The following is a 13,192-nucleotide window of genomic DNA, read 5'->3' as shown; positions in this document are numbered from 1 at the left end:
TCTAGATATCTCAGCCACATGATCTGGCTCACTGCCTTGGTTGTGGTGCATCACTGTGATGAAAACAGCCACAATAATAGCTTCACATGGAGTGAGGTCTTTTTGGGCAGGTTTGAGCAATCAAATAAAATGCTTGGAATCTAGAAGGTAGTGTTGGCCCAGAGAAAGTGCTACTGGTAGGATCAAATCATGAGGAACAAGCAGTATACCAAAGAGACCCTGGGAAGATCATTTGCTGCCACAAAAGGACATCTGTGTGCAGCCATACTGAAAGCTTGGCTCAAGCATAGGCAAAAAGTACAGAGGAGTCCCAATTCTGGGCATGCTTGTGGGAGGGGTCAGATAAAAGTTTAAAGTAGCTCAGGTTCTGCGCTGAATAGAAATTCTTCTTTGATTTCCAGTTATGTAACTGAATTTATGTTGGCCAGTTATTACAAAGCTATGCTCCCAGATTGTGATCTGGTGATGTCTTAAGCTAATGTTAAACACTGTGTATAGATGTATAAGAGAGGATACAGAGACCTTTGGGTATGTGGGCGGCATTTAAGTTAAATAAAATAAACAAATAATTTTCAGATTGGTCTGTTCAAGATATCCTTTGTGTATGGTTACCGGTGGTGACTTGGCAATTAGGAAGACATCAGCACATGTTTGAAATTTCCTTCCTTTGTTTACTGACATGAAAGTACTTTTTCATTCATTCATAGATTCTGTTGGAATTGAAGACACAAATGACCACAACAATGCTATTGAAGTAACCCACATCTTGTCAAATATAGTCTAATTATCTTAACATTTCAATTTGTTTTAAGTTTCTCTATATAAAATTACATTTTATACATACATGTCCATAATTTTAAATTGTACAAAGCTCTGATACAAATAAAGATTCATTTATTCATTCTGTTTATATTTCACATTTTCCCCAATAAAGGGACTCAAGCAGCTTATTAAATATTTTTAAAATAAACAACAGCTAAAAAGCCAATAAATCACAGCTTTAAAAACCAATTAGACATATTATCATATTAAAACAACCCCTGAATAAAAAACATTTTAAACTACAGTATTTAAAAGCGCATTAGAAGAAGTTTAAAAAGTACAGTACCCGCCATTAAAGATTCTTCCTTGGCATCCAGTCAGTTACTAAAAGCTTGCATGAACAGAAACTACTTTTAGAAATCTTTTGTTCTTGGCTGCAGTCGTCATGGCAGAGCTTCTCTTACTCTTAGGGAAGTGAAGTTTACAGAGTTCCTTATGCTATTTTATTTGTGGCATGCTAGCAGTCCCCGTAGAGCCTAGGTCTTTCTACAGTGTACAGTATGGGATTTCCACTCATTATCTAATGGAATTGTTGTATGGCCCAAACTGTTAGTTAGTTAGTTAGTTAGTTAGTTAGTTAGTTAGTTAGTTAGTTAGTTAGTTAGTTAGTTAGTTAGTTAGTTAGTTAGTTAGTTAGTTAGTTAGTTAGTTAGTTAGTTAGTTAGTTAGTTAAAGCACTATTCTGGGCAGTTTAGTGCAAACATTTTGCTGAGCATTTTACAGATTAAAATGTAGTACCCAGCAAGACCCCCTATAACAATATATTCAGTATGACAGTTCACAGATAGAGATCCAAAATTCATTAAATGAAAAAGAAAAAACAAGGGGGAAATAAAATTAATATTAACTAGTGTCAATTCAGCCAACCCTCAGCCATTTTGGCTAGTAAGGATTGCATCACCAGTTATGTATTTTCTCTGGCAAATTGAAAGACATAAAGAAGCATACCAATAGAATACCACTGCTTAAGAAAATGAAGGGATGAAGAATCTAGGGCTGGATTCCAAAAATATACTGACTTGTCAAGTTATTTACATTATTGCCCACAATGCTTATCTAGAAAGTGACATTTTTAGAATAGCATGCAGTGTTCAGCTAGTAACCTGATGAACGAATGAGCTGGTCTAGTAATACAAAATGTGTTTTTCCCCCCTCTATAACTGATAGCAAGGTGAACACCATGGTCAGAAGTTCTATTTGCACAACAGAAGAGATGGCTCTTTCTTACTGAAATCCATATACAGTAGTATTGCTTACTCTGGCTCTGCTTTTGGTGGTTCTGGTAAAGTATCTGCAGGTTATTTACTGTGGGATTATAAAGCCAAATCTGAGTTTGGGGGTATAGCAGTCAAAATGCATAGCTTCAGCCTCACTTGCTGGGGCCTGGCTTGTCCTCCATTTATGAATGTACTTAGGTGGCTTCCAACTGTTTACAAGACAGCAGAGGTGAGATCTTTGATTGACAAGTTAGAAATGCATTCGATCATTCCCTCTGCCAGTCTCTGGTTCATGCTGTTAAAAATGTCAGCCTCTCCAGTTTGAATGGCAGCCTGAGGGCCTCCAAAGCTTTTTGTTTTCTGAGATGGAAACACAAATTGGATATGTGCCTGAGCGCACCATTCTGGGCTGTAATTTCATCTTTTAGCTAAGAACCACAAGGTACATGAACAAAGCACCCTGTAAACAATAATACTGGAAGAAAAAAATAAACAAGGTCGTGTTTCTGATACGTTGATCCACTGGTGTCCTGACCTCTATCACGTTGAACATCTCCTTTCTGATTGCTGCTCCCTCTGGCATTTCAATGAGAGGGAGAGGCTGACATAGAGGATTTACCAAGATTTAAAGTTTCTGTAGTTGCTCATTCCTTGTATTGCCTATGAAATATTGAAGTGCCATGGTGTGTGATAGTATTCAGTTTTAAGCAATGATCCTCATTTGGAAGAGACTATGTCCAAGCTATGTGATTCTCTGTTTTCTTCTCCTTTAGAACTTTCCAAAAAGCCCACCCTCCTCTCTCACCGAGAAAACAAAAATTAACAACTGTGAAGGGCAAAAACAAAATCAGCAGTTTGATATTCCCACCCAAACACATCTGTGGTAGATAAAGATTAGCTGTACAAGAGTTTATAGAGGAAAATGAGTGAGTTTACTGCCTGAGGAAATGTATAGTGGAGATGTGTATGCTATGCTATTTAAAGAATAATAAAAAGGGGGCGGTTTATACCCTGCATTTTTACTGTTTTCAAAATGTGCAAGGCAGACGTGAAACATGGGAAAGGTAGATTCAAAGCAAGCTGTTATCTAGCACTTCCATGACAAAATTGGAGCCATCTTTCTTCTCTTTTTTCCTTACTCCCTTTTCTTTTTATATAAAAGTTGCAAAAAACATTGTGGTGTCTGTTGCCATACCTCAGGTATAATGCAAGAAACACTGGCTGAAATCCTATTCCTGTTAGTGCTGCAGCATAAGACTAATGATGTCATTAGCCAGGGCAATTTTTTGAAAATTAAACATTTCCCCCTCCTATCACAAACTTCTGTGGGTCTCAAACAATCCTTTTCATTGTCAAGAATCTGTGAGGGCCAAGGATGGGAAGAGGAAGTATTTAATTACGGTACTGAAAATTGCTACTTCTGCTTAAGTCATCCCAGCTGTGGTGACTTTTTGCAATTAAAGATTTTGCCTCCTGTTCCTCAGCCCCCACAGATTCCTGATGATGAAAAAGACCTGTAGGGACTTTGTGATGGGAGGGGGAAATGTTTAATTTTCAAAAAAATTGCCCATTCTGAATATTGTGTTGGTAAAGGGGAACCTGTACTGATCAAGTGTGAATGTTCCTCTTTCCCTTGTTAGAAGTTGAAAAGGTATGCATGTCTATTATGTCAAATGATACATGTAGCACTGATGGCATGGGATACAGGTACTCTTAAAGCTAGCTCCAAGTTCCTGAGTATTGTGAACATCTGCTTAGAGGTATAGCAGAGTCCCACAATGCACTAATTGAATCACTGTTTTTCTAGAGTTGCAGACTGCACTAATTGAATTAGCATGTGTGCGTGTGCGTCTGCGCGCACATTGAAATTAGCAAAACCAAAGCTGTATGATAAAAAGGGAGAGATCATGTGTACTGTGCTGCTACCTCATGGTTGTTTGTGGTACTGTATCAGTACCAGAAACCATTTCTCCCTTAGTTTAAACCGAATCAAGGCTAATAATTCTAGTCTGAATGTTTTAACTACTGTATACATTTCAGTAATGAGCAGGTATAGTGACTAAATCCCACTCATTGATATTAAACTCTTCAGAAGAGCTGCACAACATATACTTTTGGGGACAATAAATAAACTTACACCTGCATTTTTTCACTTATTTATTTAAAGATCTTTTACATTTCATAAGAAGTAGTAGTTTTGGCATGTAGTATGTGGAAAACTGCAGTTTAACCTGAATAGGCAAATTGTCCTCTCTTTGACCAATAAAATCAATGCCAGGGTCTTTTATATGGCTTAAAGACATATCTTAAAATAGTAGTTTTTCTTTATGCAGATGCAGATAATTCAAATAATTAATTTTATTCCAAACATGGGAGGAAATTTAGTTTTGTTAAAGATTTGTTATCTCACCTTTCAAGTCAGCATTGGTCATGTGTATTGTTTTTACATATGCAGTGTTTAACCTTAACAAGTATAGATTTATATTCATATAGAAATAGCATCCTACCTCATTTCAAAGTTCAGAAAAATTGATAAGATCATAGCTCTCTTCTTGCAAATATAGTAGTTAATGAAAAGGTTCATAGTGTATTTCCCTCAGCTTTTCAACCTCACCTTCAAAGTTCTTACTTTTTATTACAAAAATAGCTAAATATATTTATATATTTACTTACCTCTAGTAATTGCAGTAGCAAATGGGAAACTGTTAATTTTCATAAAGCTATTTCTCAGAAACAAGGTTCTTATGTAATGTGCCTTTGGCTCTAATTCTTCTTATAGCAGAACTGTGTCTGGGCTGTAGGACCTCAGATTGCAAGTGGGGAATCTCATGATTGAATGTTCCTCACAGGTGTAGTTCTGCATGTTACCCAAAACCTGACTGTGGAGAACCTCCCATACCACCAAGGCAGGTTTTCAGGATTTACAGGGAAGTGCTGGGTGCAGGGTATCGCCGTCTCCTAGTTCAGCTGACAGAATTAATTCCATCAGTGCAACCACCACATTGGATCCTGGCCTAGGAGTTTCTTTTCACTACCAGAACCGAACTGAACTTTCAGTACTCTTACATACAGCACCACTCCTGGTTAGTCTATATTCTCTGCATGTCAGCAGTCTAATTTGAGTGGGAAAGACATTTTGTTGTTGCTATTTTGAACAGTTGGGAGGCAGAGACCATTACTCATCTACTGCAGAATATCCAGAGATCTACTGATAGATTCTGTTCTCACTTATAGTCATTCCTGTTTAAACTCCCTCATTGCTGCTGTCACCCTAATATCTTCGCAAAGGAAGACGAAAGCTAGTAAGGAATGCAGGAATCTTTTTTTCTGATGTATGGTTTGCTTTGTGTGGGAAATTTTTACATGGAACACTGTGTATTTATGCCTACTTGCAATCTGAAATAATACAATTTCTGGTTCACCGATTTTTGGGTGTAACATCACAGAAATCAGTCCAGCTAATGATTACGCTCAGCCATTATTAAATATTTGTTAGATGGTGCTATTAATGTGTGGTCAGACTTTTGTTTTCAAATATTCAGAAACTTCTCAAGGTGGGAAAGCTGTCATGTTTCAGAAGGGCTAAAATATGTCAGGTTTATAAACAGATCTAATTTTTAAGTGCCTCTGTGGTGTTATGTCTGGAAAGAGAAACCCAGATTCTTTGGCATTCTCAAATTTAATTTAAATAGATTGCCACTGTTTTAATGTTCAACTTCCAAATGTTGCTATAGTTGCATATAATTTTTTTGTATTTTTTGCATCAGTAACAATAGTATTCCTGAATACGATTTGCATAGAGCTTTGAAGAAGAGAATCCTCTGAACACATGTAAATGGGCTGAAACACATTTCAGTAATCTGAAATGGTAGTCATACTATGCCAAAGTGATAGCAAGAAACAGCTTTTAAAATAGAAGGCGGAGGGGGGTATTTATAGTGTTATCCTTTAATAATGCACTTTTTAATTCTATGGAACCTACAGGTGAAACATGTACAGACTCACAGGATTTCCCTACTTCATCATTCAGGAGAACAATAGATCAGTAAAAGTTCATTTTCTTCAAAGAGCCTTGCTGTCTCCTGCTGGTTGGATTTTATGGAAATCAGAGTATGTTTTTATTTTTATTTTTAGTTAGTCCAGGTCTTCTTAATGCCTGTAGGGGAGGTTTTAAGTTGTAATTGGCAAAGAATCCATTTCATACACTGTACAAAAGGCTTTTTAAAATAATCTGTTTCTGAACCCAAGGTGTCCTGGGACCAGCTCTTGATATAAAAATTCATAGAAATCTGTTTTTTTCCCTGAGTCTGGCAATGCTTTGCCTTAGTGCTGTAGTGTTAGAATTCACATTGGCCAGGTTGTTCTGTAAATTAAACACTGACAGCTCCCCTCAGGGGAACAGCCAATGTATTTATGATGATGTGCTGATTACACAAAATACACTGCAAGCAGAAAACAGCTGCAGAGAACAAACCTCTTAAAAGAATACCATTACAAACAGCACCCTTAGTATTTCTAGTGGTGAGGGTAAAATGCAGCATGTTAATACAACTTGTTCTTTTAACTGCCTTTGCAAGAGATGGAAGATCTGAAGGGAGAAAGCTCCAACTGATATTGTATTTACATGTTTTTCCAATGCAGCTTGCAATGGAAGTGGCTAAGAAGGACTAACCTGTGCCTATGTCACACTTTTCATTAGGTATCCTACTAGTTTTAAGTAGTTTTGAGACAGAAGTTCAGTTTTTGATTTTGTACTTTGATTCTAGGTCTGTTTTTTGATGTGCATGGTTCCTCTTAGGTTCAGAGTGGCTTTCTTTGCAGTTGTTGGTAGTTGAAACTGTTGAAACAAGGATGCTTATGTAGATGGAACTGTTGCTAGCCTCGGATGACTTGACTGGATGTCTTGGATTTCAGCTTTGATGCAGAATAGTTATTATTATATGTCTATGCACACACAGAGAAGAAATCTAGGAAAGTAGCACCTGTTTTGGAATGTGCTGTCTGCTGGTATTTTTCATATCACGACATAGGAGGCCTTATCTTTACAGCATTGATTTGAACATTCTCAACATTCAACATTCTAAGTATTCCAGAAGGAATATTCATTTTAAAAAATATAAACAAAAATCATACGAATATACTAACACATAACAAAAAAACTATGCAAATCGTGCTCCCCACCGCACCCTGCACCGAGACGATTTGGGAGTTACGACATTTTCTTTTTCCTCTGTGGATCCTCATTCCGCATTCAAGATTGTTTTAACTCTTGCAAAAGTCTGTGTCACTTCCCCTTTATTAATACCAAATAAATGACACCTCTCCATATATCTGTACACATATTATTATTTATCAAGAGTATTCTTATAAATAGTTTTGTATTTTTAAAATCATTCTAGGAGAGATCCAGCCATGTGCCTATTCTGGTCCTTTTCTACCTTTCCCAATTTTTTTTGCAAATATACACAGTGTTGAGGTGGCAAATAAGTACTTGTTAAAAAGATCAGTAATTAAACAAAGCTAAATACATTCTGGACTCAAGTCTTCTAAAATTCTTGAAGGGAATAGTAACTTAGGGTGCCTTTTGATGCAGCTAAAATGAACCCTTACTGTGACATGAGCCTACAGTTTAGTTGAAATGCATTACGTTTTCTCACAATGAATTCCACTAATAAAAAAGACTGGAGTGCACAAAAGCTTGTGTCACATATATTCAGTTTCATACAGTAGCCAGGAAACTTCATGCATTTGAAATAACCTATTGCCTATATAAGATTATGTCACATTAAATGTATAGATTTTTAAGGTGCTGCACTATTCTTTGTCATTTCTGCTGTGACTTTTCTAGACTTTTCCAATTTTATTTTTGTATATGACAAATCAAGATACTCAGCTGAAGCCGCTCTTTGGAAGCTGATTCCTATTTGTGTATAAAATTTAGAGACTGAAATTTGAAGATTTTGAATTAAAAGATGAAGAAAAGGAAATATGCTTGAAAAGAATGAATCTGGCTCAACTAAGTTGGCTGTGGTAAGGACAAGGGGTCTGGCTTGATGTCCTCTTACAAGTGGCAAGAGTCAGCCCATATTTCTCCACGTGAACTAAGGTTTAGTGATTCATGATGTGAAGTTTCTTGAAATTGTAATTCCATAAACATTGATGAGGACAGGGCAAAAGAGTAAGGCGGTAAATGTGCTAATAAGGTGAAATGAGTAATGCATAAATTAGCTTGCATATTATATCATTCTTTTACAATTTTTAGAAACTCAAACAACAATTATGTATATAAGTAGTACAGTGGGGTCTCTACTTAAGAACTTAATCCGTTTTGGAATGGTGTTCTTAAGTTGAAACGTTCTTAAGTTGAAGCAAAATTTCCCATAGGAATGGACTGAAAACCAATTAATCCGTTCTGGCTGTTTTTTTGTTATGTAGAGGTGCGTTCGTACATTGAAGCATTAGTTCCCATAGGAACTAATGCAAAGCTGGTTAATACGTACTCTACCACTAGGGGGAGAAATTTTTTTTAACCTACGATGACCTAAGGTTCAAAAAAGAGCAGGAAAGGTTTTTTTTCCTGTTCTTATCTTGGATTTCTGTTCTCAAGTAGAAGCAAAATTTAGCAAATGGAGCTGTTCTTAAGTTGGATTGTTCTTAAGTAGGGACGTTCTTAAGTAGAGACCCCACTGTATTAGAATCCCCAGTTCTTATACTCTAAAGGCATTTTAAGTAGGATTTTCTTGCTTTTCACAAAATAGTGGAAAAGTGAAGTTCAGAATTAAACCAACAGTGCAGAATAACTCTGACAGAACAAAAAGAGGATTATGTGTCTTTGTTTCTAGAAATAGAATGTAGACCTCAGCACCATTTTTCTGAAGTGAATTCATATTAATAGAAACAGAAAATGATTAGTAGACTGTGTAACCTGAATATTTAATCAAATATTATAACAATGTTATTAGTATATTAGTATCAGATTTTAAATATAGCATACAGTAAGTCATGTGAAATGCAGACAGATTTTAGCCACCATGGTCAAATTTATCACTTAAACAGGAAGTGGTGGGTTATATCCATTGGTGGCTTTGCTTTTGTTGTGATGCAGAATTTTTGCTGGATCCCCTTCCCAGTACAGTACACATATACCGCAGCTCTCAGCTTTATATTCCATTCTGTTCTGGAGTTTTACTTAGACCTTCTTCTAGGGAGGCTTGACTAGATTGGAGAAAAATTAAAAAAAAATTAGTTGCTTTTGACTTTTGCAAGTCAGATGTCTTTTCTGCTGAGACAAGCCACTGAACACAACCAGTGAAATGTACTTAACACAAAGAAAGAAAAATTGAATAGATGCACATATTCTGATGATACTGTAATCGATACTGGGGCTTTCATGTTTTCACTTCTTTCCCATAGAGGACTCAGAAAAAATAGATGGGTTAACCTCTTTTCCTAAATTTCTTTGTACCTGTATCTCTGTTAAGTCTGTACCATGATGACTCTGGCTGTCCTACAATTTTTATCTAAATATGCCCATACATGCAGGACACCTCAGCAGCTTTCAATAACATCAACCATGGTATCCTTCTGGGCTGTCTCTCAGGCACTGTTTTATGGTGTCTTTGGTCCTTTGTGGAGAGGAGAACTCAGAAAGTGACACCTTGTCTGACACCCTGGCTATTAGTCTGTTGTGTCCCTCAGGGTTCTGTTTTGTCCCCTATGATATTTAACATCTACATGAAACGGCTGGGAGAGGTTGTCTGGAGTTCTGGTGTTTCATGACACCAGTATGCAGATGATACCCAACTCTATCTCACTTTCCAATTAAGATCCAAGGAGGTTCTTTCAGTTCTACATCAGTATCTGGTGATAATAATGGACTGGATAAAGGTGGATGAACTGAAACTTAACCCACACAACAAAGAGGTACTCCTGGTCAGTCAAAAAGCAGGTCAAGGAAGAGGGGTTCAGCCTATGCTGGACGGGATTACACTCCCTCTGAAAACACAGGTGCACAGCTTGGGCATGCTCCTGGATTTGTCTTTGAGTCTGGATGCCCAGGTTTTGATGGTGGCCAGCAGTGCCTTTGCACACTTAAAACTAGTGCACCAGCTGTGCCTATTTCTGAAGAAGTCTGATCTGGCCACAATGACACATGCCTTAGTTACGTACATCCTGGACGGATTACTGTAAAGCACTGTATATGGCAGACCTGGGCAAAGTGTGGCCCGAGGGCCACATACAGCCCGCAAGCTGTTCCTGTCTGGCCCGCGGACAGTTTTGAATATCAAAATCATTTTTAGCTTTTTGTCTAAAGTTGATCAGTTGCTTATCTTTAGCATACCGCAAAAAAACCTCTTTAGTATTTGTGAAGATTAACAAGTTTAAAATAACAACAATCATAACATCACTGTTTCAGTTTATTTTTAAGTAAAGTTGATTTGGCCCCCGAACACAGTTCAGATTTTTCATGTGGCCCTCCCTATAGAAATTAATTGCCCCCCCCCCCGGTACGTATATGGCCTTACTTTTGGAAAGAGTTTGAAAGTTTCAAAGGGTTCAAAACACTGGAACCAGTTTGTTAACTGGGGCTGGATACAATGATAATGTAGCTCCCCTGTTACAGTCGCTCTTCTTGCTGCTGATCCATTTCTGGGCCCAATTCAAAGTGCTGGCTTTAACCTATAAAGCTCCAAATCACTTGGGTCCAAGCTGTCTCAAGGACCACATCTTGTTAAGATCATCAGGGAAGCCTTTCACTCAGGCCCCATCACCCTTCACAGGTCCGCTTGGTGGTAACACTTGGTTAGTTAATATATAAGTGCTGTATGATAATTAAGTAATTGGGTTCCAGTACACAACATAGTATTCCCTCATTGCATTTTCAAACCAGAATTTATAAATCAAGCACTGCTTTCCTGCTTGAAATGTAGAAAAACAAACTTAAATTCTATGCCATGCAGATACATATACATTCATGAGAGATAACCATACTGTCATATTTTGATCAGGAACTTCTGTTATCCTGAATCAAACAAATAAGCAAGGGAACAAACAAAAAAGAAATCAATTTTCCCATCTGTGTGTCTCAAGTGAGTTGTTCTGAGCAGATATCGGCCTCTTAATTTTCCAAGACTCTTTTGGGCCTCCTGAGTTTGACTTGCTCTAATGTTTATCCCATGTGGCAAAACAGAGTCTTGCATAATCACCCCACTTTAATCAATAGAATAATTGATAAACCAGCTAAGAGTTAAACTGATTATCTCCCCAGTGGAACTCCCCTCGGGGCCTAGAACTTGCTAAAATTTTGACGTGTATTGTGTACCTTGTATATGAAATGTGGCTCGAATTATCTGTTTTTATTTGCTTAATGATGGGAGGGTGTTAAAGTCAAATGTTTAATTAACCCAGCAATGGGCTGCAGTGTCACTTACACAGGCACACAGCTGATTGAGATATCTCACAGAGAATACTGAATAGGAAGGATAATGTGGCACTCAGACGGAAGATTGCTTTTTCAATCCATTTGCTGGGTCACTGCTTTGAATGTCTTGCTGGATGAAAGGCATTCAGCCCAAGGGGGAGCCCCCCCCCAGTATTTAAGTACATTTAGTTTCTCTCTTGGTTCCCTCCCCACCCTGAAGTTAACTAAAACAGATATTTTGTTGGTTTAATAGGCCATTCATGTACAAGCAAGAGAGTGTGGCTTTCAATATACCCCACTTTAAAGCTGCGGACTTCATTTTAGAAACTTAAAATCTGCCTGGCTTTCAGGTATGGAATCAGGAGCTATTATGTAGACATATTTCTTTCTTCTGTGATGAAGTTGCTTGATACTATCATGCCTTGTCCCCGGCAGTGAGGAAATGTATTGCCTTTGAAGTTTTTCCTGAATCAATAGACTGTGTTCTTTTTATTTGTTTGTTTGTTTGTTTGTTTGTTTATTTATTTATTTATTTATTTATTTATTTATTTATTTATTTATTTATAACTTGGGATAGGGTATGGGATACAGAGGGTAAAAGGAAATGTAAGGGGAAAAAAGGAGGAGGGAGGAGAAACACAAAATGTACTGACATCCAGTCTATTCATATTGCAATATCAAAATTCAAACTTTCTGCTTTTCTACTATTTGCTGCCCTCCAGAGTTTAATTGACATTTACATCCTAGTTTAGATCTATGTTATTCAAGCACTATCTGGTGACTCGAATCATTTATAAAATAAATCCCATCGTTCAGTTGCCTTTTGTACTGGACAGTCTTTCAACGCTTTTGATAGAATGTCCATTTCTGCCACTTCCCGTATCTTCTCAATAAGTTCCTCTTGTTTCAGTATCACAGGTCTTTTCCAATTTTTGGCATAAAGAATTCTGGCTGCAGTGACTATATATATAACTAAGCACTTTGTCTTATCTATGTTGTCTGGTATCATACTCAATAGAAACAGTTCTGGAGTTAGTGGAACCTTACAAAGCAATATTTTTTGTAACAAAGTATGCACTCCTATCCAATATTGTTTCACTACTCTGCAAGTCCACCACATATGTTAAAAGCTTCCCTCATGTGCTTCACACTTCCAGGAAACATTTGACGCATCTGTATAAATCTTTGACAATTTTTCCGGAGTCATATGCCACCTGTATAACATCTTGTATATGTTTTCCTTAAAATTAACCGATTTTGTAAGCTTTATATTATTTTGCCATATTTAAAACCATTGATCAATATCAATATTATGTAATAGACTGTGTTCTAGTGTCAGAGTTTTAAAAACTGAAATGCATATAGACATCACTACAACAATTGGGTTATATAGCATAGTGATAACAGTGGTATAACAATAATAATCCAACAATGATGTTGGTTAAGTCTAGAAATCAAGTTGGCAGCGTTGTCCTATTCACATTAAATCTTCTATGCTGAGTGAATTATATTGGATTCTTTTATAACTACAGTATTCCTTTTCTTCAGTGCCATTGGCCTGTAGCAGAGAAAGATGAAGGAACTGTTGTATATTTCTTTGAATATAAGTATGAGCTTGTAAAATTATGTATCTCCACCATGGTAATCTTTGCCACATCTGGTGTAGCTGCATTAGTTTCTGTCTACTGTCTTGGTAACTGGGCTTGAGGGCCAGCTGCCTTCTTAATCTAAC

At 37.1% G+C, this 13,192-nt stretch overlaps 1 protein-coding gene across 8 annotated transcripts in view; it reads left to right on the top strand.

Moving 5' to 3' along the window:
- BTRC (beta-transducin repeat containing E3 ubiquitin protein ligase) overlaps positions 1–13,192 on the top strand; it is a 204,153-nt gene that overhangs the window by 59,535 nt on the left and 131,426 nt on the right. The window lies entirely within an intron of this gene.

This window comes from Pogona vitticeps, chromosome 3, assembly GCF_051106095.1.
Source record: "Pogona vitticeps strain Pit_001003342236 chromosome 3, PviZW2.1, whole genome shotgun sequence".
Lineage (NCBI taxonomy): Eukaryota > Metazoa > Chordata > Lepidosauria > Squamata > Agamidae > Pogona > Pogona vitticeps.
The sequence above is the reverse complement of the archived record's forward strand: the minus strand, read 5'-3'. Positions and strand labels throughout refer to the sequence as shown.